The sequence below is a fragment of the Equus asinus genome, chromosome 12, assembly GCF_041296235.1.
Source record: "Equus asinus isolate D_3611 breed Donkey chromosome 12, EquAss-T2T_v2, whole genome shotgun sequence".
NCBI lineage: Eukaryota > Metazoa > Chordata > Mammalia > Perissodactyla > Equidae > Equus > Equus asinus.
In genome coordinates, this window is record NC_091801.1 from 1,007,288 (window position 1) to 1,033,487 (window position 26,200).

General features: G+C 40.4%; 1 protein-coding gene across 1 annotated transcript in view; it reads left to right on the forward strand.

Annotated features, from left to right (window-relative positions):
- MMP16 (matrix metallopeptidase 16) overlaps positions 1-26,200 on the forward strand; it is a 283,352-nt gene that overhangs the window by 68,131 nt on the left and 189,021 nt on the right. The gene's annotated exons all lie outside the window — the stretch shown is intronic.

Sequence of the window (26,200 nt, forward strand, 5' to 3'; positions counted from 1 at the left end):
GGTTCTGTACTGTGAGGTTACTCTTTTTTCTCCCCTCCCCGTATTTGTGGTCCTTGGAAAGAAGTCGATATGCACAACCAACACTTAAGGAGTCGGGAGTTACGTTCTGTCTCTTGGACAATATACGTTTTATGAAGGATGTTGTGAGAACTCAATAAGATAATGTATATAAAAGGCTTGGAAAAATACATAGTATTATTTAAATAAATGTTATTAATGATGATCATAATAATGAGTGCCAGATGCATGCTGGGGATGCTGTTTAACCAGCCTCTCTGCAAATAATAAAAACGTCTATCTATATTTTAAAATTGAGGGAGTAGATGGAGAGAAAGAAAGTAGAGTTTTAATCAAGAAGCAACAGTATTCCTAAAGAACTGTGCTATTTTCATTTCTACTGTTTACCAAGTGTTCTGAGCTAGTTCACAGAGATGTGCTCATTTATTTTTCAAACCGACTACTCAGTTAGCAAATGCCTTTTTCCAATCTATTTGGCTTGAACCAGATAAATCAAGTTATCTAATTTGCATTTTCCTTTTATGTACCAAATTTTAACAGACTCGCCCTTTACAGTTAGTCAGTTTTTCATTGTGAACTGGAGTGATACAGAAATGGAGAGAATGCCCCCTGATTATGGCGTATTTTTTAGATGTGCCCATTCGGTCTGAAAAAAGAACAGGAATTAAAAACCACTCTTATATGGCAAGAACAAGTGACTGTAGGCATCTGGAAGATCTTATACATATGTATCCTGAAACACCACTCTTAGGTATATATCTGTAGAAAATTGCTTTTTGGTGTATAAGCATATTCAATATTCATTCAAAAAAACACAAACAGTATTATAAGAAAACAATCGTGTGTGTGATTCATTATTAATTTAAGACGACAGGAAAGATAAAGTTGCCAGAAAAGAATAATCTATAGTATCCTTTAGGGAAAAAAAAATGTGGTGAATGGAAAACACAGTAAAAGTCAAAACTCTAAGTTGTCAATACCTGGAAATAGAAGCTAGCTGAACCAGCTACTAAGTTTATAGATATTAGCTTGAGATGTTGAAAACAAAGCCTGCATTTTTAGTCATGTATTATTTTCATGGAAATAGATGTGTTAAATCACCAATAAAAATCAACGGTGCGTATCATTTTCAACTATTTTTATTCAGAGAGTTTCAGTAACTGACTTAGCGCCTGGGAATTAGAAGTTTGCAATAGAGCCATGATTGGTTTTGAAATTCAAGGCTAGTTGTATTGAGAGCAGTGGAGAATTCCTTCACGTCCAGAATCAAGGTATTAGATAATCTCTGTGCAGTCATTCCCAAGGAGAGGAAGCAAGAGGTGGTGTGAAGACAGATTTGGGTTTGAATCCCAGCTCGTTAATTCATTAGCTGTGTGACACTCAGTGCGTCACTTAGCTGCTCTGTGCCTGTTTTGGATGTTTACAGGCCTAAAGATGATGTTCATGACCTGACCAGTACCGTAGTGCTCCCTTATCCATGGGGGTTGCACTCAGAGACCCCTAGTGAATGCCTGAAACCACAAACAGTACCAATCCCTATATGGACTGTGTTTTTCCTGTACATACATACCTATGATAAAGTTTGATTTACAAATTAGGCACGTAAGAGATTAGCAACAATAGTTAATAATAGAACAGTTATAACAATATAGTGTAATAAAAGTTATGGCAATGTGGTCTCTCTCTCTCCAAATACCTTGCTGAACTATATTCACTCTTCTCCTTGTGATGATGTGAGGAGATGCCGTGCCTGCGAGACAAGATGAAATGAGGGCAATGACGTAGGCATTGTTAGGTGGCGTTCGGCTGCTGTTGACCTTCTGACAGTGGGTCCAAAGGAGGATCCTCGAGCCATGACGGTGTCAGTGGTTGGACGTCAGGAGCTGACGACGTGATGGTTGGGGAGCCAACAGAAGGATGAGTCACATCCAGGCAGGACGGAGCAGGACGGTGCGAGATTTCATCACGCTACTGGGAACGGCACGCAATTTAAAGCTTATGCATTGTTTATTTCTGGAAACTTCCCTTTAATGTTTTCAGACCTGGGTTGACTGAGGGTCACTGAAACCTCGGAAAGTGAAACCGTGGATAAGGGGGGACAACTGTTCGTGGTAGATTCTCGATGAAGAGAAGCTCTTCTTGCAAGTTATGTCTGATACTGACCTCTGAGGGGTGATTCCTACTTCATATATCTTCTTTTGAAAAAAATTTAATGCTTGGTTCCTATTTTTAGAAAATAAGTATTGAAAATCTTTAAATTTCTCAAGCTAGGAGTACATACCGCTCATGGAAATTAATGTTACAACTGAGCAATCGGTTATATTGCTTTGTCTGGGTATTGTGAGGAGAGTTTTAAGTGCGTTTAATTTTTGTTATACACTTAAAAATGTTTTCAGAGTGTAATGAAAAATTCTGGAAAACGATATCAAATATAATTTAAATTCCTGCAATTCTGTTAAATTTTGTTATGTGTCATCCTTTTCTATGTTGGAAGCAGAAAAACACTGGTTTCTGAAGTTTTCTTATTAAAAATGCTATTCAACATCATTTTTACTCAGATCTTGCTATTACATTTTGGAGCTTTATTTATTCCTTTTTAATGTTTGACAGATAGAGTCTTGGTTTGTTTTTATAAAGCTGGGAAAATAGTTCAAAGGAGAAATAAGTAAAATGCGTTTGCTATTCAAAAGCTGAAAGTGTAGGCAATAATGAAAATCTTTCTATTAACTGTAGTGATTGAGAAATCAGCTGGAGAGCTGTAATTGTCCATTAAGATAATAAGCATGGTGAGCCAGAAACAGCCTTTGTGGTAGAGGGGCTGTTCCAATGCAAGAGAGGAAAAGCCAGAAACTCGCAGAGGGTCGTAAAAGCTGGAGGAGTATAAAACTGCACCAGAGAATTGCAGACACTGGGGCTGCTTCAGTAGATTTCAGGGGCCTCTTCATGACAATCTCATATGTTCAATGTGAATTTTAAGAGGTGAAATATTTTTATTATTTACCAACTGACCTTTTGCATATTTTATATTAAGTTGGTTATTGTTGATCATCTGCTCATTACTCTACAAAACAATCTGATTTAATAGTTGAACTCTCTTTAGGCTTTCCCAAGGAAAAACAAGTTGATGCCAAAGAAAAATAAAATTGCTCACATTTGATTAAGCGCTTTCAAAATGAAATCAATGATAGTATCACATTTAAGCTTTTATCATTTTTTATTTAAGCTCATGAAATGTTTGGAAATTTTTATTTTCTTAATGTTAGCACTTCAGTAGAAGAGTTCCTTGGTGTCCTGTATATACTGGCATTGTATCAGGGGCTTGGAATTGAAAACTAAGAAAGACATGATAGCTATGCCCAGTCCTAAATAAAAAAAAAAAAGATTATAATCTTGTGCAATATGTTCTCCATAGTAGAACTTTATACAGAGCTTTGCAAATTTTCTGGTTTGGGAGCTATTCAGTTTTGAAGACTTCTGAAGTTGTCATGAAAATGCAAGAGAAATTTGGGAGGCAGAAATGGAGCATTTGGGGGCAAGATATTAAGACATGGAATAACTTAGGAGTGGGATAGGTGTTGTCGACAGCTAGAGCATCTTCTGGATGGTGCAGCAATAGTGGAAGCAGCCGATAGAAAGGAGGGTACTATGGTTACAAAGATGGATGTTTACTAGACTGTCAATGTGTACAAATAGTGCCAAGATAGAAGAAGTAAAATACTTGAGGAACGTTATATTTAATTTATTTAAGCACTTGAGTGCATGTTGAAAAGCAGACAAAATCTTAATATCTACTCCCTCATGAGCTTTGTTGCTTTGGAATATTAGAAACACACCGTGGTGGACAGAGACACAGTTCCATGTTTATGTCGACCCTCTCTCTCCCTTTTCTCATAGATACTTCTTTTCTCTACCCTCGCAGCCCTGACTCAGAGGTGCTGGGTTGTACAACTGCAAGCAAGCCTTGTTGCTTCTCCTTAAAGCCACTGTGTGGAGGAGGTGTTGGCTGAAGAAGGGAGAATGACACTCCGGAGAAGTATTGGTCTGGCCAGGGGGAAAGTTGTTCTCAGGTGTCAGTCAATAGAGTGTGGCTTCTGTTCCTAAATCAGTCCAAGTCAAGGTCCCTCTTGACATAAGGATGTTGAAGTGGGGAGGATACCCCAGGATTCAGAAAGGGTAGGTGTTCTCGTTCAAGATTGGGAGATGTCTCTCTTCTTTAGGCTGGGGATGTGATGTGAGTGTCCCTGAGATATCCGAGTGGTCTTCGCTGCCTTTTTCTTGCGTCTCTACCCTGCTAATGTTCACCCATTCTTCAGCCCTCTGCTGGCCCCACAGGCAAGTTGGGAACAGTTCACGTCCAAGGCAGTTACTCAGCACTCAGCTGGAATGCCTCCTTCTGACCAGGATTGATGGTGCTCATCCTTGCCTCTCTGGCTTCCAAAGTTGCCTTTTTCCTTAAATCAACCTCTGTCCCCATCAGATATGACTCTTTTCTGTCTACTTTCTCCCTCCACCCCACACATTTCAAAAGACCTTTTGAACCTAGACTCTTCTGTGTATCTTGTGATTCTATCTGCTTTTACAGTTTGGTGTCCACTATTGTCTCTAGGAGGAGGGTTGCTGGCTCTGGGGATTGCTGAGGAGATCTGAACTCTGATCCACCCCAGATAATTTAATGAGTTGTGTTGGTGTTAGGCAATTTTTTTTTAAAACAGGCAATCAAATACTAGATTTTCCCCAAAATCATGATAAGTAGGATTTCAAATTAAATTTGATGAAGATACTCTTTTAAGTCCTGGATATTGGCCATAGTAATGTTAACTATACTGAGATTGGGAAACACACTAAACGTTTATTTTTAACTACATGCAGCACACCTCCAGCAATGAAACTCTTTTACCAACTTCTGCCTAGAGGAGAGCTCCTTTTTCCTGTCCCCACGCTAGTCAAGTCCTTCTGTGTATGTTGTGATGAGCGGATGTGTGAGAGGTTGCTGTCCCCAGAAACCCAGAGTAGAAATGCTGGGAGCACTGGACGCCATGGTGCTCAAACCTGGAGGCTGGGGGATGGAGGTTCTCCCGTAAGGAGGGAGAAGGGGCATCTGTGGGAGTCGGTGCCATTGATGGAGACCTTAGCTTTTTTCACTTCTGCCCATCTTCTACATCTCTGAAACTTTCCTTTACATTTTCTATCCGTTTATTCCTTCCTGATGCTTTCTGGGAACACTCCTTAATCTATATTCCCCGCTCACTAATTCCTTCTTCACCCTGAAACATTCCACTCTTCAACCAATATGTTGAGTTTATGTCCACAGATACATTTTGCACACCCAACATCTCCAGTTGTTTTTTTGTTACATTTTCTTATGCTTGCTCAAATATTCAAAATTCTGTCTTGTCTCTTTGATATTTAACATACTTCTTTTAAATATTTGTCCTGCCTGGGTGCATTAATTCTGCATCGTGTGGTGTAGATGGTTTGTACATTGTCTCTCGTTTACATAGGCTGTGCTACAAGTGGGTGGCATCTCCAGAGGATGTCAGAGGACCCAGCCTCGGCGCGTGTCTCCCAGCCTCAGGGAGTTGTGTGTGCATGTTTATGTAGGAGGGGGGTGTGGAGATGTTAATAGTGTCCATGCCTTGGTGCCTCTCTCCCCTCCCCCTCCAGTTCTAATTCAGTAGGTCTGGCATGGGGCCCAAGCTTCCTTTTTTTCAAAGCTCCCTTGGTGAAGTCAATGTGCTGCCATGTTTGAGAACCCAGAGGCCTGGCCCTGGTGGTGGGAGAGGGCGGTGGGAGCAGCCTGGGGACAGCTGGGACTTCCTGCTCTGTGCTGTGCTCCCGTGACTTCATTACTGTAGCTGGGATTGACCATGAATTGACTAGTGACCTACCCAGGGCAGTGTGGGGAGAAGGAGCAACCAGTCTCCTGGAGCCCATCCCACAGCCCTGACCCAGCACTGGCCCCCCCTTCGGACTGCTCTCCTCAAGTCACCCCAGGGATTCCCACCTCTTCTCATGAACCTCCCTCTTCTTTGTGCGCCCTCTCCTGGGTTGGCAGGAAGATGTTCTCGTTCAGAAGCACAGTGGAGAGTTCTCCAGCCTGTCAGCCTTTCCCCATGAACGATGGGAGGACGCACAGGCATGGCCAGTGCTACCAAGGGCAGACTCAAGGGTCATGTGCTTCCCTGATGCTGTCACCCTTTGTACCCCCTGGGCACCTTGTCGTCTGTTTCTGAAAACTAATATAATGATAGCAATATACAGTAATTAAAGACTTATAAAATTCTCCAAATGATGAGATTAAAAGTGCTTTATAGAGTCAGTGCTGATGGCCCAGCGGTTAAAGTTTGGTGCGCTCTGCCTTGGTGGCCAGAGTTTGGTTCCCAGGTGTGAAACCACGCTGCCCATCTGTCAGTAGCCGTGCTGTGGCAGCACCTCATGTGGAAGAACCAGAAGAACTTACAACTATACACAACTGTGTCCTGGGGTTTTGAGGGGGCACAAATGAAGAAAAAAAAGGAAGGAAGATTGGCCACAGATGTTAGCTTAGGGTGAACCTTCCCCTGCAAAAAAAAAAAAAAGTGCTTTATAGTAGGAAATATTCTTGTGGAATATTTATACTTGAAATGTTCCAATATAATTTTGTTGAAAGTCTTCTAAAAATTATGTAAAAAAATTTTCCTACTGCATCAAACAGTGTCTTCTGGGTGAATTTTAAACATTTTGTGAAGACTTTAAATAACCATAGTGAATATTATTGGCCGTGCCCCATTATGCCTTTGCAATTCTTGGAACTGTTTAATAGTTTTATTATTCATTAGCTGGTTATTATTATTATTATTTCCTGTAGCCATCGGAAGAACTGCTGTCTCTGATTCTCCATTTTACCCTGTAATAGTTTAAATAAAGGGATTTCATTCTATTTAGAGTCATGCAAAAAGAGTAATACACTTAGAGCGAGACTTAATTTGATGAACGAAATTCAATGCAAAAATTTTTGAAATTTGGTTTTGACTTCTGGGAAACAATGTTTGACATATTTCTTATTTGGGAATTATCCTCAGATAGTTGAATTTGCTGGATTTAAATAACCACTGGATGAGATAGAGGATTACTCTAATTAAATAGAATCATGTGTTTCCTGATATATTTTCCTTAAACAATAATAGGCTTAAATTCTTCCCCTTAAACACTAGCATAGAAGCATACTTTTTGTTGTCGTTGTTTAAATCTGGAGCCCGTTACCAATTCCTTAACAAATACTATTCTGGTTGTGTCAGACATTCCCATAAGCATCTGTTCTCTTTAGAGGTGGAAGCTGGGCTGTGTGGTGTTTATCAATCGGGAGATTTTTATAGGAATTGGCTTTATACACAGAGGATATGCTGCTAAGCTGAAAATTTCTTTTCCACCGTCTTAATAGTTGACATGAGATTGCTGCCCAATTGGTCTTAGAAGTGACGACATTGGCCCCTCTGCTCCTCATTTTGCCTGTTGCACAGAGGCATTCCTATACTCTTTCCCTTAGTTTTGCTACAGAAGATGTATATAGGCGCACATTACTGAAGTGCAAATGACGCAGTTACGTGATGGATTTCATCTTTTAGACTGCAACAATTATAAAATTATAAAACATTTGATGTACAACTTGATGAGTCTACTGAACAAAAAATATTACATTAGAATATCAAAATATATTCTTATAAATATGATCTGCAATTTTAAATCTAGATCTCTTTATAATTTCCTCACTTTTTTTCCTCACCAATGCACTGACACAGTGAGATAAAGCAAGAAGACTTCACCTAGGTCCTGGAGTAAAATAGGTCATGCAACGCTGTGATGTTTTCTGAAGTGCGTGGCTTGCACTGGAAAATTTATTCATGTTATAGCACATGATGCTTTGCAATCATGCCTTCCAAGAGGATAATGCCCATGAGGAAAATGAGACATACCATTACACATAAAATATATTCTCACTGAAAATAGCCAGCTTACCCTCTGATTTTGGCAAAGCAAATAAAAGCACTATTTTAGTCAGAATGAGAATAGATTGCTTTTTACATGTGCTTTCAAAAAGATCCCTAAAAATGTAGTCTGACTCTGAAGTCGTTTACTTACTGTGTATCATTCGAGGCAGAAATCTGGTAGAACAGAGAGACTGAGGGCAGCGGCATGAGGTAATTCATGCCACAGGATCTTTGCATATTTTTTTCCTAGACTGTGCAGACATTGGTTATCATACTGACTTGAAAATTTTGGCTTCATTATTGTCTAGGAGGTTTAAATACTCAAGAGAGGCCATCTTTTAAATAAGGTTTAACTGGTATTATTTTATCAAATTGCTGGATGCTCTTATGTTGGCTAATTAACTGCCTACAAAATATGTAATTTTAGGTGATGGTATTGTCCCTGTGGACTTTTTCTGCTTAGAAAAGGTGGATTGAATTTTGTCTGTCCTGTTAGATCTAGAATGTTTCATTAAAACCTGAGTGTAATCAGTCTATTTTTGACCAAAATTGATTGAGTTTCTCCCACCTAAAGAGGGGCCCCCCACTAAATAAATAAAAGCCGTAAGTGATGCCCTCTTATGAGAGTTTCAAATCAGAACTTTCCAGTTGCTTATCTGATAAAAGCATGCTTCCCCGGCTTGTTGGGGCCGTGCCCTCATTGTTTTGGTGGACTCTGCTGAGTATCTTGCAGCTCTTTCTCTGTCTCGTGCCGCCGTGGTCTCCTGTGGTCTGTCCAGGAAGTCTCATCGTGTTCCTGCTGTCCTTCTTCCTTTGAAGCGATTCCTGTGGGGACTCGTTTCTCCTGCCCTTCCCTGGGGTCTGCCTGAGAGAGACTGACTCACCTGTCTCGGTCCTGGGCCTGTTGATGTCTCTGCCTCCAGAGGGCGCATCCCTGCGGCTGCCACATCCGGCCTGTCTGAAGTTTCAGGACCTTGAAGGTCATCTTAATAGTGACTCCTAATAGATTCTTGATAGTGGGGAGGAGGAGCTTGTGTGGTTGTTGGTTCCCATGTGGGGACGGAAGGGCTTTGTGTGATAAAAACTGGGCCATGGGAACATGTGTATATATGTGTATACATATATTTAACCAGGAGAATTTTAATACTCTCCTAACAGTTGTGTATTGAGACTCACGCCTGTTCGGCATAATTGGCAAAAGAGGAAACTGCAGGGCTGAAGGGAGAAAGGTCACATAAAACATATGGCAAACAAAGAATAAAGAGTTTGCATTAAGAACTCTGGGAAGAAAAACAAAGTGAAATCACATGCGTCTGGGCCTTACGCTCCGTATTCCTGTGTGTTGGGGCGGAGGGAGGGGAGCAAGGACGTACCTCACTGGAGCTGAGGACGCGTGTGTGGCCTGAGGTTATTGACAGCCCTTGGAGCATAAATCCCTGGGTCCCGAGGAGACTCTGAGTAATATCTACTGAGACGTAGAGGGATAATAATTGACTAATAGCACAAATATTTTCAAAATCTTCCAAAATAATTTTGTTCATGTCTAGGAAAGTTATGAAATGAAAAGAGATGTTGTAACAGAGCAGCCGAGAGCCAAGACTCTGAGTCCCACTACTTGTGTTCAAACTCTGGGTCTGCCTTTTACCAGCTGTGTGACATTTGGCAGGTTATTTAACCTCTCTGTGTCTTGGTTTTTTCTTATTGGAATGTATAGCCTAGGGCTGTGGTTAGGATCAGTTAAATTAATGAATATAAACTACTTACAGCTGTGTCTGGTACATCAAAAATGCTCAATATATGTTACTAAAAAAATCATTATTGGGGCTGGCCTGGTGGCATAGCATTTAAATTCGCACATTCTGCTTTGGTGGCCCAGGTTCACTGGTTCAGATCCCAAGTGCAGACATGGCACTGCTTGGCAAGCCGTGCTGTGGCAGGCGTCCCACATACAAAATAGAGGGAGCTGAGCTCAGATGTTAGCTCAGGGCCAGTCTTCCTCAGCAAAAAAAAAAAAAAAAAAAGAAAGAAAGAAAGTCATTGTTAGAGTAACTATGATATAATGTTCTGATAGTCTAAAGGAAAAGAAGAGAATGATAGAGAGGGAATTGGACCTGTTTTTACCCTTTGGCCTTACTCATCCCCAAGTACATTGAGAACCTCACCCCTTGAGATTGATGAGGTTTTATATTCAGGTCTGTAAATGCTTTTCAGTCACATTTAAGATCTGTAAATAATACAATACATTTTTGTAAATTCACGAAACGATGGCAATATCTTACACTTTCACGTTTCCCAGTTTATGACAGTTTTTGAAGTAGGCGAGGCAGGTATACTGTGCAGACGAGAAACGAGAGTCTGCTCAGAGGTTCGCTTTTGAGAAGCTGGCTTGATAGAATGCGATGCCGGCTTCAGGCATCTACGATGGGGGTGGTAGCCGACTGTTGCCTTGAGCAAAGGAAATCTCATCAACTTAACTGTAAAGGTTCTTTATTAGGCTTTTTCGCTGGGGAAACTAAAAAAAGAACTTTCATTATTTTTACTTTGTATAAAAAGCAATTCTGGCAACGAGTTTACTTTTGTAAGATACTAGATTGCTGCTGTCTCTTGCTCTCGTTCTCCCTTCTTGGTTAACACTTTGGCTCAGAGGCATGGCTTTCACTGTAAATTCCAGCAACCTGAGCTTTACATTATCTTCAACAGGCAACCCCGGGGCTGTTACCCAGAGAGCAATTCCTTACCCATCTCTTTGAGCAGCTGCCCAGATGCAGCAATGGTGCCGTACGTTATAGGAACGTGTAGCTCAGATCCTGCTTACTGGACAGCTCTGAGCTCGGGAAAGGCTTGGGCCGTCTTCCAACGGTTAACAACAAAACTTACCTGCCTCAGCAGAAAGGAAGTATTTAATGCAACTCTATAATAAATTTGAAGACTCTCGCCCTAAATACAGCTTTTGAAGCTTTTACTCTCTTATTCTATCTTCCTCCAAATTCTGCTGCCACATTTCCCCAGTGAAGTCATGCTGACTAGAAATAAAATTAGGAAGACATATGTGACAGGAATTAAATGTCTTGAGTCTCAGGAGTGGCCAGGGCTGCTGTCACCCGTACTTACAGATGGATCCTTGGACGCTGTGATGGGAGAACCAGGTGTGGACTCTGCCTGGCGCGTCAAGGCTCCGATGACTCTCTCCATCCAGGTTTCCTGGGGCTCATGTGGGTGGAAGTATGAGCAGAGTACATCTGCTGCCTTCCTAAATCTTGCCGAACAGAATGATTCCTAATGGCACTGAATCCAAAAACCAACCCTCAACAAACGTGTGTGACCTTGGGAATATTTTTTCTCTTTCTGTTCAAACTTGAGAACTGTAACTTTCCTTTTGGGGCACCATTCTTTAAGCCTGAAGTTGAGGCTGGGAGGAGGATGATGGCTGATTGCAAGGACCGAGAATTCACATTCTTGAGATGGCAGGATCCAGGAAAACAAGCTTGCGAGTGTATTTACCTTTGGATTCTGAGGTTATAGGCCATTCAGACATGAAGGTTTGCCATCACTGTCCAACCAAATGACTATCTAGTCAATATAAGCCCATTTTAAAAAAAAAGAATAGTTAGGTAATAAGTGTTAACAGATAACATTCTTCTCCAACTCATTTTTTTCACTGATGTAGAGATGTGAGGAGTAACTGCCGTCTACCAGCTACCCTGGAGAAGGCGAAAGGTCAAAAACTTCTGGTCCCAGTATTTAAACCCTGACTACCCAAGGCCTGTGTTATTGTGACTTGTGTTGCTCATGAGAAAGCTCTGTATTGAAATTTCAGAGTACTGTTTTTGCTTTAGAATGGACTCAAACCCTCGGTTGTGTCAGTGCCTGTGGCGTTCAGACTGGGCGTTCCCCCGGCCTGAGTGGAAGTTACGTGGACAGCTCAACGGCAGTGCATTTTTGTGGTCCCGTGCCCTCTGCAATTTATGAGAGCTTGGTTTCGAGTCTCCTTTTGGGGCATAATTCTTTTTGTTGCTGTGTCCACATGAGGAAAATATACTTAACTTTATTGCAAAGTATTATTTAGCTTAAAACATCTCCTCTTCCACTCTAATCTTTGTCTGGAAGTATCCAGAAAGGGTATTGTTGATAAGGCAGGGTGAATGTCTGACCGTTTGACAACTCAGCAAGGAATTCTGCCTAGAGTTTTTACTACAAAATTTAAGACACACATGTTAGGAAACAAGAACGAGAAGGAACAAAACGATAAATCTAGTTTTTTCATGTTTAAATACTACTACCTATGACTGTGTGTTCTAGTCCTGGCACGATTAGGGGGAGTATATATCTGTTTTATTATCTCATTTGAAGGTCTTAACATGAGGTGGTTCTCTATCTTTCTTTTGTATTTCTATCCAAATCCAAAATATTATATATAGTACACTGTGGCTTAAATAAATATTGTGTATTTCCTAATACCTCATTTATTTTTTTCAGCTTCATGGAGGTATGATTGACAAACAAAATTATAATGTATTTAAAATGTACAATGTGATGATTTGATATACATATATCATATATACATATATTTAGTATGAAAATATTCCCACAATTGAAGTAATTAACACATCCATCAAGTGACATATTTACCTTTTTCTTTTTTTTATAAGAACACTTCAGTTCTACTCTCTTAGCAAATTTCACTTAAACAATACAGTGTTATCACCATAGTCACCGTGTTATATGTTGGGATCAAAGATCTTATTCATCTTATAACTGAAAGTTTGTCCTCTTTTTCCCCCACCTCCCACACCTGGCAACTGCTTTTCTACTCTCTGTTTCTATGAGTTTGACTTTTTTTTATGGTTCTGCATAGTAGTGGTATCACGCAGTATTTGTCTTTCTCTCTACAGGTTATTTCACTTAGCATAACACCCTCCAGTTCTGTTCATGTTGTCACAAGTGGCAGAATTCCCTTCTTTTTTAAGGCTGAATAATATTCCATTGTGTATATACACACCACACTTTATCTGTTCATCTATCAGACACTTCGGGTGCTTCTATACCTTGGCTATTGTGAATAATGCTGCAGTGAACATGGGAGTACAGACGTCTTTTCAAGATAATGATTTCATTTCTTTTGGATAAAATCCCGCAAGTGGGATTGCTGGATCATCTGGTAGTTCTATTTTTAATTTCATGAGGAACCTCCATACTGTTTGTCAGAGTGGCAGCACATTCCCCCCAATGGTGCCCAAGGGCTTCCTTCTCTCCACAACCTCGCTGGCATTGTTGTATCTAGTCTTTTTGATAGTAGAGATCTGAAAGTGTGCGATGATATCTCATTGTGGTTTTGATTTGCATTTCCCTAATGACTATGGATGCTAAGCACCTTTTTATGTACCTGTTGCCCATTTGTATGGCTTCCTTGGGGAAAAAAGTCTATTTAGGTCCTTTACCCATTTTTAATTGGATTATTTGGGGTGTTTTTGCTATTGAGTTGTGTGAGTTCTTTGTATATTTTGGGTATTAAACTCATCGGATGTATGTTTCATAAATATTTTCTCCCATTCCATAGGTTGCCCTTTCGTTTTGCTGATGATTTCCTTTGCTGTGCGAAAGATTTTTAGTTTGATGTAGTGGCCATTGTTTTTGCTTTTGTTGCCTTTGCTTTGGTGTCACATCCACAAAATCATGAACAAGAGCAATGTCAAGGAACTTACCACGTATGCTTTCGTCTACGAGTTTATGATTTCAAGTCTTATGTTTAAGTCTTTAATCCATTTTGAGTTTATTTTTTGTATATGGTGTAAGATAGGCATCCAGTCTCATTCTTTTGCATGTGGATATCTAGTTTTCCCAGCACCACTTCTTGAAGAGACTGCACTTTCTGCATTTATTGGCACCTTTGTATATTCTTATTTCCTTTGTAGAAGAGTAATTGACCCTATATACGTGGGTTTATTTCTGGGCTTTCTATTCTATTCCCTTGGTTTATGCGTCTGTTTTTATGCCAATACTATACTGATTTGATTACTATAGTTTTGTAATATCATTTGAAATTAGGAAGCATGGTTCCTCCAGTTTTGTTCTTTTTCAACATTGCTTTGACTATTTGGGGTCTTTGTGGTCCTATATGAGTTTTAGGATTTTTATTTTTAATTTCTGTGGAAAATGCTGTTTGAATTTCAATAGGCATTGCACTGAATCTGCAAATGGCTTTGGGTAGTATGGACATTTTGACAATATTAATGCTTCTGATCCATGAACACAGATGATCTTTCTATTCAGTTGTGTCTACTTCAATTTCCTTCATCACTGTTTCATAGTTTTCGGTGTATGGGTCCTCCACCTCCTTGGTTCAATTTATTGCTAAGTACTTTAATCTTTTTGATGCTCTTGTAAATGGGATTTGTCTCTTACTATAGTTTTTGTCTTAAATTCTATTTTATCTGATATAAATATAGCTATCCCTGCCTTGTTTGGTTTCCCTTTGCATGGACTGTCTTTTTCCCTCCCTTCACTTGGGTCTGTGTGTCCTTAAAGCTGAAGTGAGTCTTTTGTTATGTAGCCTGTAGTTGGGTGTTGTTTTTTAATCCCTTCAACTCCTCCATGTCTTTTTATTGGAGAATTTAGTCCATTTACATTTAAAGTAGTTCTGGCCTTCCTGTTGTCATCTTGTTAATTTTTGGGGGGCTGTGTTCCAGTTCATTTGTTTATTTTCTTCTTCTCTTTCTCTCTTCCTTTGCGATTTGATGATTTTTTTTGGTAGTGATATGCTTTGATTTCCTTGTATTTTCTGTGTATCTAGTGTAGGCTTTTTCTCTGTGGTTTCCATGAAGCTTCCATAAAAACGTCTTGGAATTATAACAGTCTACTTCTAGTTGATAACAGCTCAACTTGAAATGCGTTAAAAAGCTTTACATTTTTATACTCTCCTCCCGAATTTTGTTTTTGATGTCACAATTTATGTTTATTGTGTATATCATTAACAAGTTATTTTTATTATAGTTATTTTGAATACTTTTGTCTTTTAACCTTTACAACATTATTCAAAGTTATTTACCCACCACCATTACAATATTAGAGTATTCTGAATTAAACTGTATATTTACCTTTACTTGTGAGTTTTATACTTTCGTATGTTTTCATGTTACTAATTAGCCTTCTTACGTTTCGGCTTGAAGAAGTGCCTTTAACGTTTTCTGTAAGGTCAGTTTAGTGGTGATAATCTTCTTCAGCTTTTGTTTGTCTGGGAAATTCTTTCTCTTTCCTTCAATTCTGAAGGACAGTGTTCCCAGAAAGAGTATTCTTGGTTGGCAGGTCCTTTTTTTCTTTTTCCACACTTTGAATATATCATCCCACTGCCTTCTGGCCTGCAAGGTTTCTGCTGAAAACTCTCCTCATAGTCTCAAGGGTGTTTCTGCGTATATAACAAGTTTTTTTTCTCTTGCTGCTTTTAAAATTCTCTCTTTGACTTTAACTTTTGACAATTTAATTATGATGGTGTGAGTCTCTTTAGATTCATCTTATTTGCCGTTATTTAGGCTTTCTGAAACTAGATGTCTGTTTCTGTCCCCAGGTTAGGGAATTTATTAGCCATTGTTTCTTTAGATAAGCTTTCTGCCCTTTTCTGCCTCTCTTTTCCGTATGAGGCCCTGGAATGCATATATGTTTGGCTTGGTGGTGTCCCATAAGTCGCTTACGTTATGTTTATTCTTTTTTATTCTTTTCTCTTTTTTCTCCTCTGATTGGAGGAATTCCACTGCCCTGTCGTGGAGTTTGTTAATCTTTTCTTCCGCTTGATGTAGTCTGTTGTTGAACCCCTCCGTTGAACATTTGAGTCCAGTTATTGTATTCTTTAGCTCTATGATTTGTTTATACCCTTTTATGCTTTATATCTCTTTATTGAAATTCTCTCTTGTTCATGTATTGCATTCTTCCCCTTGGTGAGCATCTTTATTGCTGTTATTTTGAACTTTCTATTCAGTAAATCACTTATCTCCATTTTATTAAGATCAGTTTCTGGAGATTTATCTTGTCCTTTTGTTTTAAACATAGTCCCTTGTTTCTTGATTTTCCTTGACTCTCTGTGTTAGTTTCTGCGTGTTGGCTATAACAACCACTTCTTCCAGTCTTTACAGACTGGTCTCATATAGGGGATGAACCTTCTCAAAAAACCCAGCCTGGGCTCCTAGTTGCTTCTCAAATCTTTCTAAGTATCCTAGCCAGTATCTTTATCCTCACTGGCTGCCAAGAGTTGAGGGTCTGCTAAGACCCATGTGTCCTAAAGGGGAGGGTTGCAGTCAGCACCTAAATGCAGGCTGAGTAGAAGCCAGACCCTCAGGCAGCAGCTGGTCACATATGCAGTTGACTTCATGCCCCTTCCAGGAAGCAAATGGGAGATGGGCATTTTTGCCTGCTCCCTCTACACTGAGTCCTGGTGGTATAGCTGTGACGAGAGCTCATGAGCCCATTAACAGCTGCTTCTTCATTTGTTATAGTTCTGTGTGACTCATGACTGCAAGCATCACTCGCTATCATGGCTCAATGGTCTGGGGACCCATCCCTCGAATGGCAGCTGTAAAAGTTGGGGTACTAGATGCAGTTTCCTTCCAGGGAGATACTGGCAACTTGGTTTATTGTTGGAACAAGCCTGAGGGAGAAGACAGTGAAGTGCCCACCAGCTCCCGTGGACTCTGAGGAGAATGATGCCAGCACGAGATAGATGTGGATGCATGCTCGTTAAAAGCCGGACCCATAGGCAGTAGGTTGTAAAGTTACAGTCAAAGCTCTTCCAGGGAAAGACTTGGTGATGGTACTACTTTTTGCGTGCTCCCTGTGTGCTGAGCCTCGAGGCAAGCTGCCAATGCTTGTGCTCCTGGTGGGAACTGCCTCTGTTTGCTGTAATACCGTGGGACTCGGGAAGGCAAGCCCTGTGGACTTTCAGAGCTGCGTGTTTTGGGGGCCCATCCCTCAGGTAAGAGCTTTCAAAGTTGGGGCACTTATGAGTGGTCCAAACCCTTCCCTCCTCAGAAAGACGCTGGGAGTTGGGGGTTCCCTCCTGATGTAGGGCGCTGTGCCCAGGGTGGGGTTTAGGCAGGAGTGTGTCTCAGTCTTTCCTTCCCGTTTTGGTGTGTGTATTTTCTCGCTTGCCCGATGTATAGGAGTCATTCAGCTGGTTTCTGGACTTCTCTCCGAGGCTGTTACTCCCTGTGTAACTGTGTGTGTTCGGTGAAAACGTGGAAGGAGGGAAATTTAGGAGGCTCCAATGTCGCTCTCTTGGTCCTGCCCTTTAATACTTCATTTAAACTGAAAAGTGTATATACTTCTAGTTGTTGAGGTAAAATTTGGATTAATGCTTCAATTTTTATGTTTAAGGCCACAGCAAAAACAGGGATTCCAATGTATCTTTTTGAGAGTCTTATCTATAATATGTAAATTATATTGCCCTTGGTGTCTTTGCATATCCATCTTGCCAAAAAAGAGGACTTAGTAATGAAATTTTTTCTGTGCATTTAAAATTATCTCCTTGAGTTACAATATAACTTAAAAGTAAGGATAATCATGCCTGTTCTTAATTTATGGTAAGAATTTTTTTTCTGAAAATGAGTTGACTGTTGTACGTCTAGGGTGATATTATGCACCACATTTTGCTTATGGTTTATAATTTTTCTGACATTATATATTTATGAAATGCAAAGCGTTTTCCCCAAGTTTTATGTTTTAATTGAGGTTGATGTTTTGAAGGAAATGTCAGTGCCTTGCAATGTCATTGAAAAAGGGTGTTTTCTGTGTGCCACACAGAAGTCTTACCTCGCCCCGCAGTTGGTCATCAGCCTGGCAGAGAGTCTGTGATTCTCTGTGCTTTCAGTGGTGATCTTTGATTGCATTTCCACTTTCTGAAGGGCCATAGAATTTTTAATGTATTTCCTTAAAATCAGTCCTTTCAACAAAAAACTCAATCCCTGCTGGGAAATTGGGAAGCAAAACTAGTTCTCGTAGGCTGTGTCCTGAGTATAGAGATGTCGCAAAGAACGTAGTTTTCCCTCTGGTGTGTTTCTTCTGGGTCAGAATGACTCCTTCCCACATAGGAAGGTCCACCTCTCTCATGATGAGACTGCGTCCCCACAGTCTTGCAGCTTCTCCTCTGGCGAGTGTTGTTCGGATGTATGAACAATTTCATTCCCAGGCGAATCCTATTGTTAATAAATGTTTACTTCAGATTTGTTAATATATTAGGAATTAAATAAAACCTCCGTACAATCAGGCATTTTTGTGTGGGAATCAGAACAGTGCCTGGCGAATAGTGGTTGGTACATCATAGTAGATGCTGAATAAACAAGCATGAATGGATGACCGACTGACTGACTGACAGATGAATGAAGGAGTGTAACTCATCCATGCTAAACACTGGCTCTCCCCACTGCCATGTGGATGATGTTTCCATGCTGAAGGCAGTCATGTTTTTCCTTATTTCAGGTTAAGGGGTACCTCACGGTTCCCACCTACAATGGAGAACACAGAAAAGTTCATAAACCACCCCTCTATTTTGTTGTTGAGCACCTACAATATCTGAGTCGTTATACCAAGGCCAAGAAACGCGGTGTCTCCGATGTCCCTGTCCTCGGGTGTTCGCAGTCCAGTGGGGGAGAAAATAACTGCAGAAGTGAGCCCGGTGCTTGAAGGGCACGGTGGGAGCTCGCAAGAGAGATGCTACAGCCCAACCAGGGCCAGCCCAGAGCCTTTCTGCAGGAGTGGATGGGTTAGCTGACTGTTTATGAGACTGCTCCACACTAGCTAGACGAGAAAAGTGTTTGTTGTGGAGCAGTGGTGGCAGGTGTTCAAGAAGAGCAAAGGGAATCTGTGAAAGTATGAAGGAGTAAAAAGGACGCAGTAAATAATACTGTGTGGCCGACGGCAGTACATGTGTGTCAGGAATCTCAGATAAACAGCAAGCATTTCCATGGTAGAAAGGGTAGAGTGGCTTTTCTTCCTGTTTTTACCACATTAAACTCTCTACTTACATAATTTCATTTGCTTTCAAGGGAAATGCACATATTTATCAAGAATATATGGAAAATTATTTTAAAACAACCGTTGGTGAACTATAAAGTTAGCTTCAACATATTAAAAATGTTTCAGGCAGAACCCATTTTCTGGCAATGTGGTAAGTTGGAACTAAGAAATAAAAATAGTAAGAAAAACCACATTTGAAAACTTAAAAGTGTACCTCTAAACAACTCAGAGATTAAAGAAGAAATAATCATGGAAACGGTAAAATATAAAGTGAATGAAAACACAATCACTATATGTCAATCCATTTGGAATGCAGCTGAAATGATGCTAGAAAAAGCAAATTTATAGCACAAATGGTACATTAGAAAGAATCAAGTTCAAAATTCATTTGCTAAGCATCCAATTTAGAAATTAGAAAGAAACAGCTGAATGTACCCAAAGAATGTAGGAAGAAGGAAATAGTGAGGATAAGATCATAAATTAATGAAGTCGAAAAATAAGCATACAGTAATAAACATAATACAGTGAATTCAGAAAGACACACTGGCTTTTTGAAAGGCTAATAAAAATAGACAAACTTCTGGTAGGATTAATCATTAAAAAGGAGAAGGTACAAATACACTGGAAATGGAGATGTGACTATTGATGCTACAGGAATTGAACCACTAATAAGGGAAGATTGTGAACAGCTTTGTGTCAGTGAGTTCGGAAGATCCCGAAGACTGGAGCAATTCCTGGTTCTCTGTGGGGGCCTCATACTCAGTCCTCTAGACTTGGTTCTTACCTCCTCCCTGTTCTTTGTCCACACCACAAATGGATCGGTTTACACAGGAGATTTAATCATGCTACCCTCTGCTTAAATATAAGACGCCTGTGGCTTCCTGCTGTCTGAGGGGAAAGCGTAAAATCCTCCACGTTTCCTGCATGAGGCATCATCTTGCTCCTGCCTCTTTATTTTCACCTGTCTCGACTGTCCTTGCTTTCTGCTCTCCCACCACGCCGTCCTCCTTTCCCTCTGTTCCTAAAATGTGCTGGCTTCTTGTCTGCCTGGGGCCCTCCACCCACGCTGTTCTCTCCATGACGGCACAGTCTCTCGCCACGTTCTCGGGGATAATCTTCCCTACGTTCCAGATCTCAGCTGAATGTTGCTTCCTCCATGGGAGCTTCCCAGACTCCATCACCCCAGATGAGGTCTCCCAGTTGCAGCCATTCCCGTTATTCTGTGCTTTTCTTTGACAAGTCCAATCCCATTTAGTTGTGATTGTATTTTCTTTATTTTTTATTATTCACTACATGTACACAGACCTTTCATAATGGTGGGAATCATGCCTGTTGAATAGGCTGTTTAACCCCCAGTGCCAGCCGAGGGTCTGCCCCATGGTAAATTTTCAGTCCACTCAAATTTACATTGATTCAGGAAAAAACGTTTATTGCTCACCTTTTGTGCACTTGGTTCCCCTAGAAGTTATGGCAGCTCAGCAGTGAGCAAAACAGATGAATCACTGCCCTCGTGGAGTTGAATTTCATGCATGTGTGTGAAGGTGTGTGGTACCAAACAGAGCGGATGGTAAGTGCTATGGGGGACACACAGCTAGGACAGGAATGGGATTGTACTTTTAAAGAGTATGGACAGGAAAGACTTCACCGAGAAGCTGATATTTGAATGATGATTTGAAACAGCCTTCTCTAGTGTTTCCAGAAAAAGGATAATTACTTCTTCCTCAGCTATTTTAAAAATCGTATTTGTAGTAACTTCACTATTCTTTGCTGTTTAACTCCATGTCTCTTGCCCAGCTTTGATTTTGGGATCCTTAGGGTAATAGTAACTCATTTATCTTTGAATTCCCATCCTGCCTATCTTGTCCATTAGTGCTTGTGAACAAATTAAAGAACACTTGAACCAGTGGAGATGTTTAAAGGTACATTGCAACACACTTACTTTACACAGAGCTTTTAGAAATGGCTTTATTGAGGTATAACTGCCATACAATAAATTGCACTTATTTAAAGTATGCACTTTTAGTTTCGATGTACATATACAGCAGTTTTGTAAGCCCTTCTGTATGCCTGTCCCCTGCTCCTGGAGTGGCCACTGACCTCTTTCTGTCACTGTGAATTAGTTATCATTTTATTGAGTTTTCCGTAAATGGAGGGTTTCTGTATAAGCTCTTCTGTGTCTGGCTTCTTTCATTCAGCATCTCATTTTGAGATTTGTCATGTTGTATGTATCAGTCCCTCATTCCTTTTTTATTGCCGGGTAGTATTCCACCACCTGGATGTAACAGAATTGGTTTGTGTTTCCCTGTTGATGGATTTACACAGGGTTTTAACCATTTGTCAGACAACTACCTCTCCATAGAAACATTAGAAGTAATAAAATCTGCACAGGTTGGGGGTAAGGAAACACCAAATTATAAGGTCACAAATAGAGAAATTAGTGAAAGACTGTTTATTCTAGATATTTTCAAATTAGTAGACATTTGTGTATTGTCACATTGGGATCTGAAAATTGTCTGTAATTATTGGCATGCTTTTTGGCTCAAGGAAGACTAAAGAGACACTTGGACATTAGTGGAATCACTACTTGCTATCTCTATTTTACCAATTATAGTAATTATAAAATTGTATGTTTAACTCTGCATTGGATGAAACTATAGTTAAAACCTCATAAAGACAGCATGGGAAAGAAAAGAGAGTATAATCACTTTGCCTTTGCATGAAGAAGGGTTCCTTTTAGGTTGATCTGTCCTTTTCCTCTCATGACTCTTAGATAAAAGGGGTGTGAAAAAAAGTCCTTGATTATGCTTTTGTTTCGTATTATTTTTCTATCACCACTTTCTTCTGATGTCTAGTCTTAACCATCGATTAAGTGATCTTAAATGAGGACATTCTCCGTCTTGTTTTTCTTAGTTTTGAGTTTCATTGGCTTAGGGACACTTCTGTCTCTAGCTCTCAACATCTGTCTGTCAGCATCTTTTCTTGCAGAGCTGTGCTTGTCCCAAGAATAGGGGGGCAGAGAGTGAAAACAGATGTTCTCCACTGCACGTCCCCTTTCTGCCCTCTTCCAGAAAATGCCCCTCTGCCGGTGTTTTTTATACTAGTGCGCGAAGGGAGAGGAAGTCACTCCAATAAAAAAAGTTCACCAGGGTGGTAGAATTTTTGTGGAATTTTTTAGGGTAGATATACATACAGACTTGTAAAAGCTTACTTCAATTGCAGAGAAAAAAATATTGGAATTTCAGGCTCGGGACCTGGCTCAGAGAGACTTGATGGGCAATGGCGCCTGTCTCCGGAGTCACATCACCACATGCCAGCTTATCCCGCCTGCAGGAAGGGCCAGTTCAGGCATCCACGGTACAGCTTTAAAGGCAGAGAATTCAAAATGCTAAAATAAGGACAAGTATGGAGGAGAAATTGAAAGGCAATCTAGAAAAGAAGGAAATATGACAATGTTACCATGTTTGTAGGTAATTCACAATTTTTGTAATTGATGATTGATTCCTGGCCATAGTTCTCCAGTGATGCAAGCTGCTTTAGCTGCAATTCTAATTGGTTTAACTGGATTGTTTTGATGTATTTCTTACCTCTGATCATTTAAATTTAAACTGTTTATTTCCTGGAATGTAGTCTTGTGCACTGATTAAAAATACAGCCCGAAAACTCTGGATTTGAAGTTCTGCTTTCTCATACTCTTATTTTTCGGATCATGGTTGAGTTATTTAACATCTTCAAGACTCAGTGACCACATATAAAAATGAGAATTTTAATTTATCACAATTTCTATGATTTTTTGGATATTAAATGAGAAACACACATTAATTTCTGATTATAATGCCCAGTGCCTACTATGTGCTCAGTTAGTGAAGATTAATGGTGGGGCCCATATGTATAAATTTTGAAATTCTCTACAGTGCCTTTTCCCTTGTTAGTCGTTCTTTCCTAGACACTGCCTCTGTATTAAAGATAAGGTGAGGATAAAGAAAAAGGAGAACATCCTTTCAATGAGGCTTTCTTAATAATTAGTGTTTATATAGTTTACAGAGCACTGTATGTACATTATCTCTTTTAATCCTGTAAAAATTTGTGAGGTACAGGCATGTCTCAGAGATATTGTGAGTTTGGTTCTGGACCACTGCAATGAAGTGAATATTGCAATAAAACAAGCCACACAAATTTTTGTGTTTCCCAGTGCATATAAAAGTTGTGTTTACAGTATACTATAGTCTGTTAAGCGTGCAATAGCATTATTTCTAAAAAGCAATGTTCATACCTGAATTAAAAAATACTTTATTGCTAAAACAATGCTAAGCATCATCTGAGACCTCAGTGAGTCATCTTTTTGCTGGTGGACTGTCTTCCCTCGATGTTGATGGTGCTCACTGATCGGGGTGGTGACTGCTGAAGGCTGGGGTGGCTGTGGCAATTTCTGAAGACATAGAATGTCTTAAGACAACGATGAAGTTGGCTGTATTGAGTTGACTCTTTCATGGGCAGTTTCTCTGCAGCATCTGAAGCTGTTTGATAGCATTTTACCCAGAGTAGAGCTTCTTTCAAGATTGAAGTCCGTCCTCTCAAACCCTGCTGCCGCTTTATTGACTAATATTGTGTAATATTCTAAATCCTTCATTGTCATTTCAGCAGTCTTCTCAGCATCTTCACCAGGAGCAGATTCCATCGCAAGAAACCACTTTCTTTGCTCAGATAAGGAGCAACTCCTCATCCGTTAAAGTTTGACCATGAGATTGCGGCATCTCAGTCACATCTTCAGGCTCCACTTCTAATTCTAGTTCTCTTGCTGTTTCCACCGCATCTGCAGTGACTTCCTCCACTGAAGTCTTGTACCCCTCAAAGTCATCCATGAGGGTTGAAATTAGCTTCTACCAAACTCCTGTTAATGTTGATATTTTGACCTCTTCCCATGAATCGCAAATATTCTTAATGACATCTAGAATGGGGAATCCTTTCTAGAAGGTTTTCAATTGACTTTGCCCAGATCCATCAGAGGAATCACTTTCTATGGCAGCTAGAGCCTTATGACATGTATTTCTTAAATAAGTCTTGCAAGTCAAAATTACTCCTTCATCCATGGGCTACAGAATGGATGTTGTGTTAGCAGGTATGAAACCATATTAATCTCATTGTAGATCTCCATCAGAGCTCTTGGGTGACCAGGTACATTGTCAATGAGCAGTCATATTTTGAAAGGAATCTTTTTTTTCTGAGCAGTAGGTCTCAACAATGGGCTTAAAATATCCAGTAAACCATGTTGTAAACAGATGTGCTGTCATCCAGGCTTTGCTGTTCCATTTATAGACCACAGGCAGAGTAGATTTGGCATAGTTCTTACGGGTCTTAGGATTTTCAGGATGGTAAATGAGCCTTGGCTTCAATAGAAAGTCAGCAGTTGCATTAACCTCCAACGAGAGAGTCAGCCTGTCCTTTGAAGCTTTGAAGCCAGGCATTGACTTCTTCTCTCTAGCTATGAAAGTCCTAGAGGCATCGTCTTCCACTATAAGGCTGACTTGTCGACACTGAAGGTATGCTGTTTAGTGCAGCCAACTTCATTAATGATCTTAGCTGAATCTTCTGGATAACTCGATGCAGCTTCTACATAGGCACTTGCTGCTTCCCCTTGCACTTTTATGTTATGCAGATGGTTTCTTCCTTAGATCTCATGAACCAACCACTGCCAGCTTCAGACTTTTCTTCCGCAGCTTCCTTGCGTCTCTCAGCCTTCACAGAATTGAAGAGAGTTGGGGCCTTGCTCTGGATTAGGTTTTGGCTTAAGGGAATGTTATGCTGGTTTGATCTTCTATTCGGACCCTAAAATCTTCTCCGTATCAGCAATAAGGCTGCTTTGCTTTCTTATCATCTGTGTGTTCACTGGAGTAGCTCTTTTAATTTCCTTCAAGAACTTTTCCTTTGCATTCACAATTTGCCTATCTTTTTGGTACAATAGGCCAAGCTTGTAGTCTATCTCAGCTTTCAACATGCCTTCTTCGCTGAGCTTAATCGTTTCTAGCTTTTGATTTAAAGTGAGAATCATGCGACTCTTCTTTTCACTTGAACACTTAGAGGCCACTGTAGGGTTATTAATTGGCCCAATTTCAATACTGTTGTGTCTCAGGGAATAGGGAGGCCCCAGGAGAGGGAGAGAGAGACAGGGGAACATCCAGTTGGTAGAGCAGTCAGAACACATAGAAAATTTGTCGATTAAGTTTGCCATCTTATATGGGCACAGTTCATCAAGCCCCAAAACGATCACAGTAGCAACATCAAAGATCACTGTTCTCAGATCACCGAACAAATCTAATAATAATGAAAAAGTTGGAATATCGTGAGAATCACCAAAATGTGACCCAGAGACACGAAGTGAGCAAATACTGTTGGAAAAAATGGCACCAATAGATTTGCAGGACATAGGGTCGCCACAAAATTTAATTTGTGGAAAATGCGTATCTACAAAGCCCAGTAAAGCACAGCACAATAAAATGAGGTATGCCTGTGTGTATCGTTACTCCATTATGCAGAGCAGCAAACTGAACACTCACAGAGATGGGGAGTGAGCGAGAGAGAAGGATCCTGAGAAATTGCTTCAAGTGGCTGTGGAGGGGGGCAACTCCACAATCTGCAGGGTAGGCAGGACCCCTGGGGAGGAGTCCATGTTGCAGCTGGGGTCAGAAGGCAGTCCAGAAGCCGACTGCTCTCTTTCACAAGAGAGAACTGTCTGTTTTCTCTTACGGCCTTCAGCTGATTGGATGAGATTTGCTTGTGTTATGAGGGTGATCTTCTTTATTTAAAGTCTGCTGATCTAAATGTTTAGCTTGTCTAAAAAATACCTTCTCAGCAACATCCAGGCTAGTGTTTGACTAAATAACTGAGTACTGTGGCCTAGCCAGGTTGACACACGATATTAACCATCACAACTGGCTAGTGATAAGTTGACCTGTACGTCCCCAGGATACAGGTTGGGGGTCACTTCTATTTCCTGTGCTCCTCATTCAATGGTGCATAACGGACACCTGTCAACAGGTGAGGGAGACCCTGAGCTCCTGGCATGATGGGCCTGACGCAGCCTTGTGCACAGAGACTCTCTAGGCAGGCAGTTCTGAAAGTGGGGATTTTGATGCAGACCACCTATCGTAACTCTGCAAAAGAAGGAATTTCTTAATAAATCCCCCCACATTTTTTTTTTACTCATACTTTAAAAAAATGCA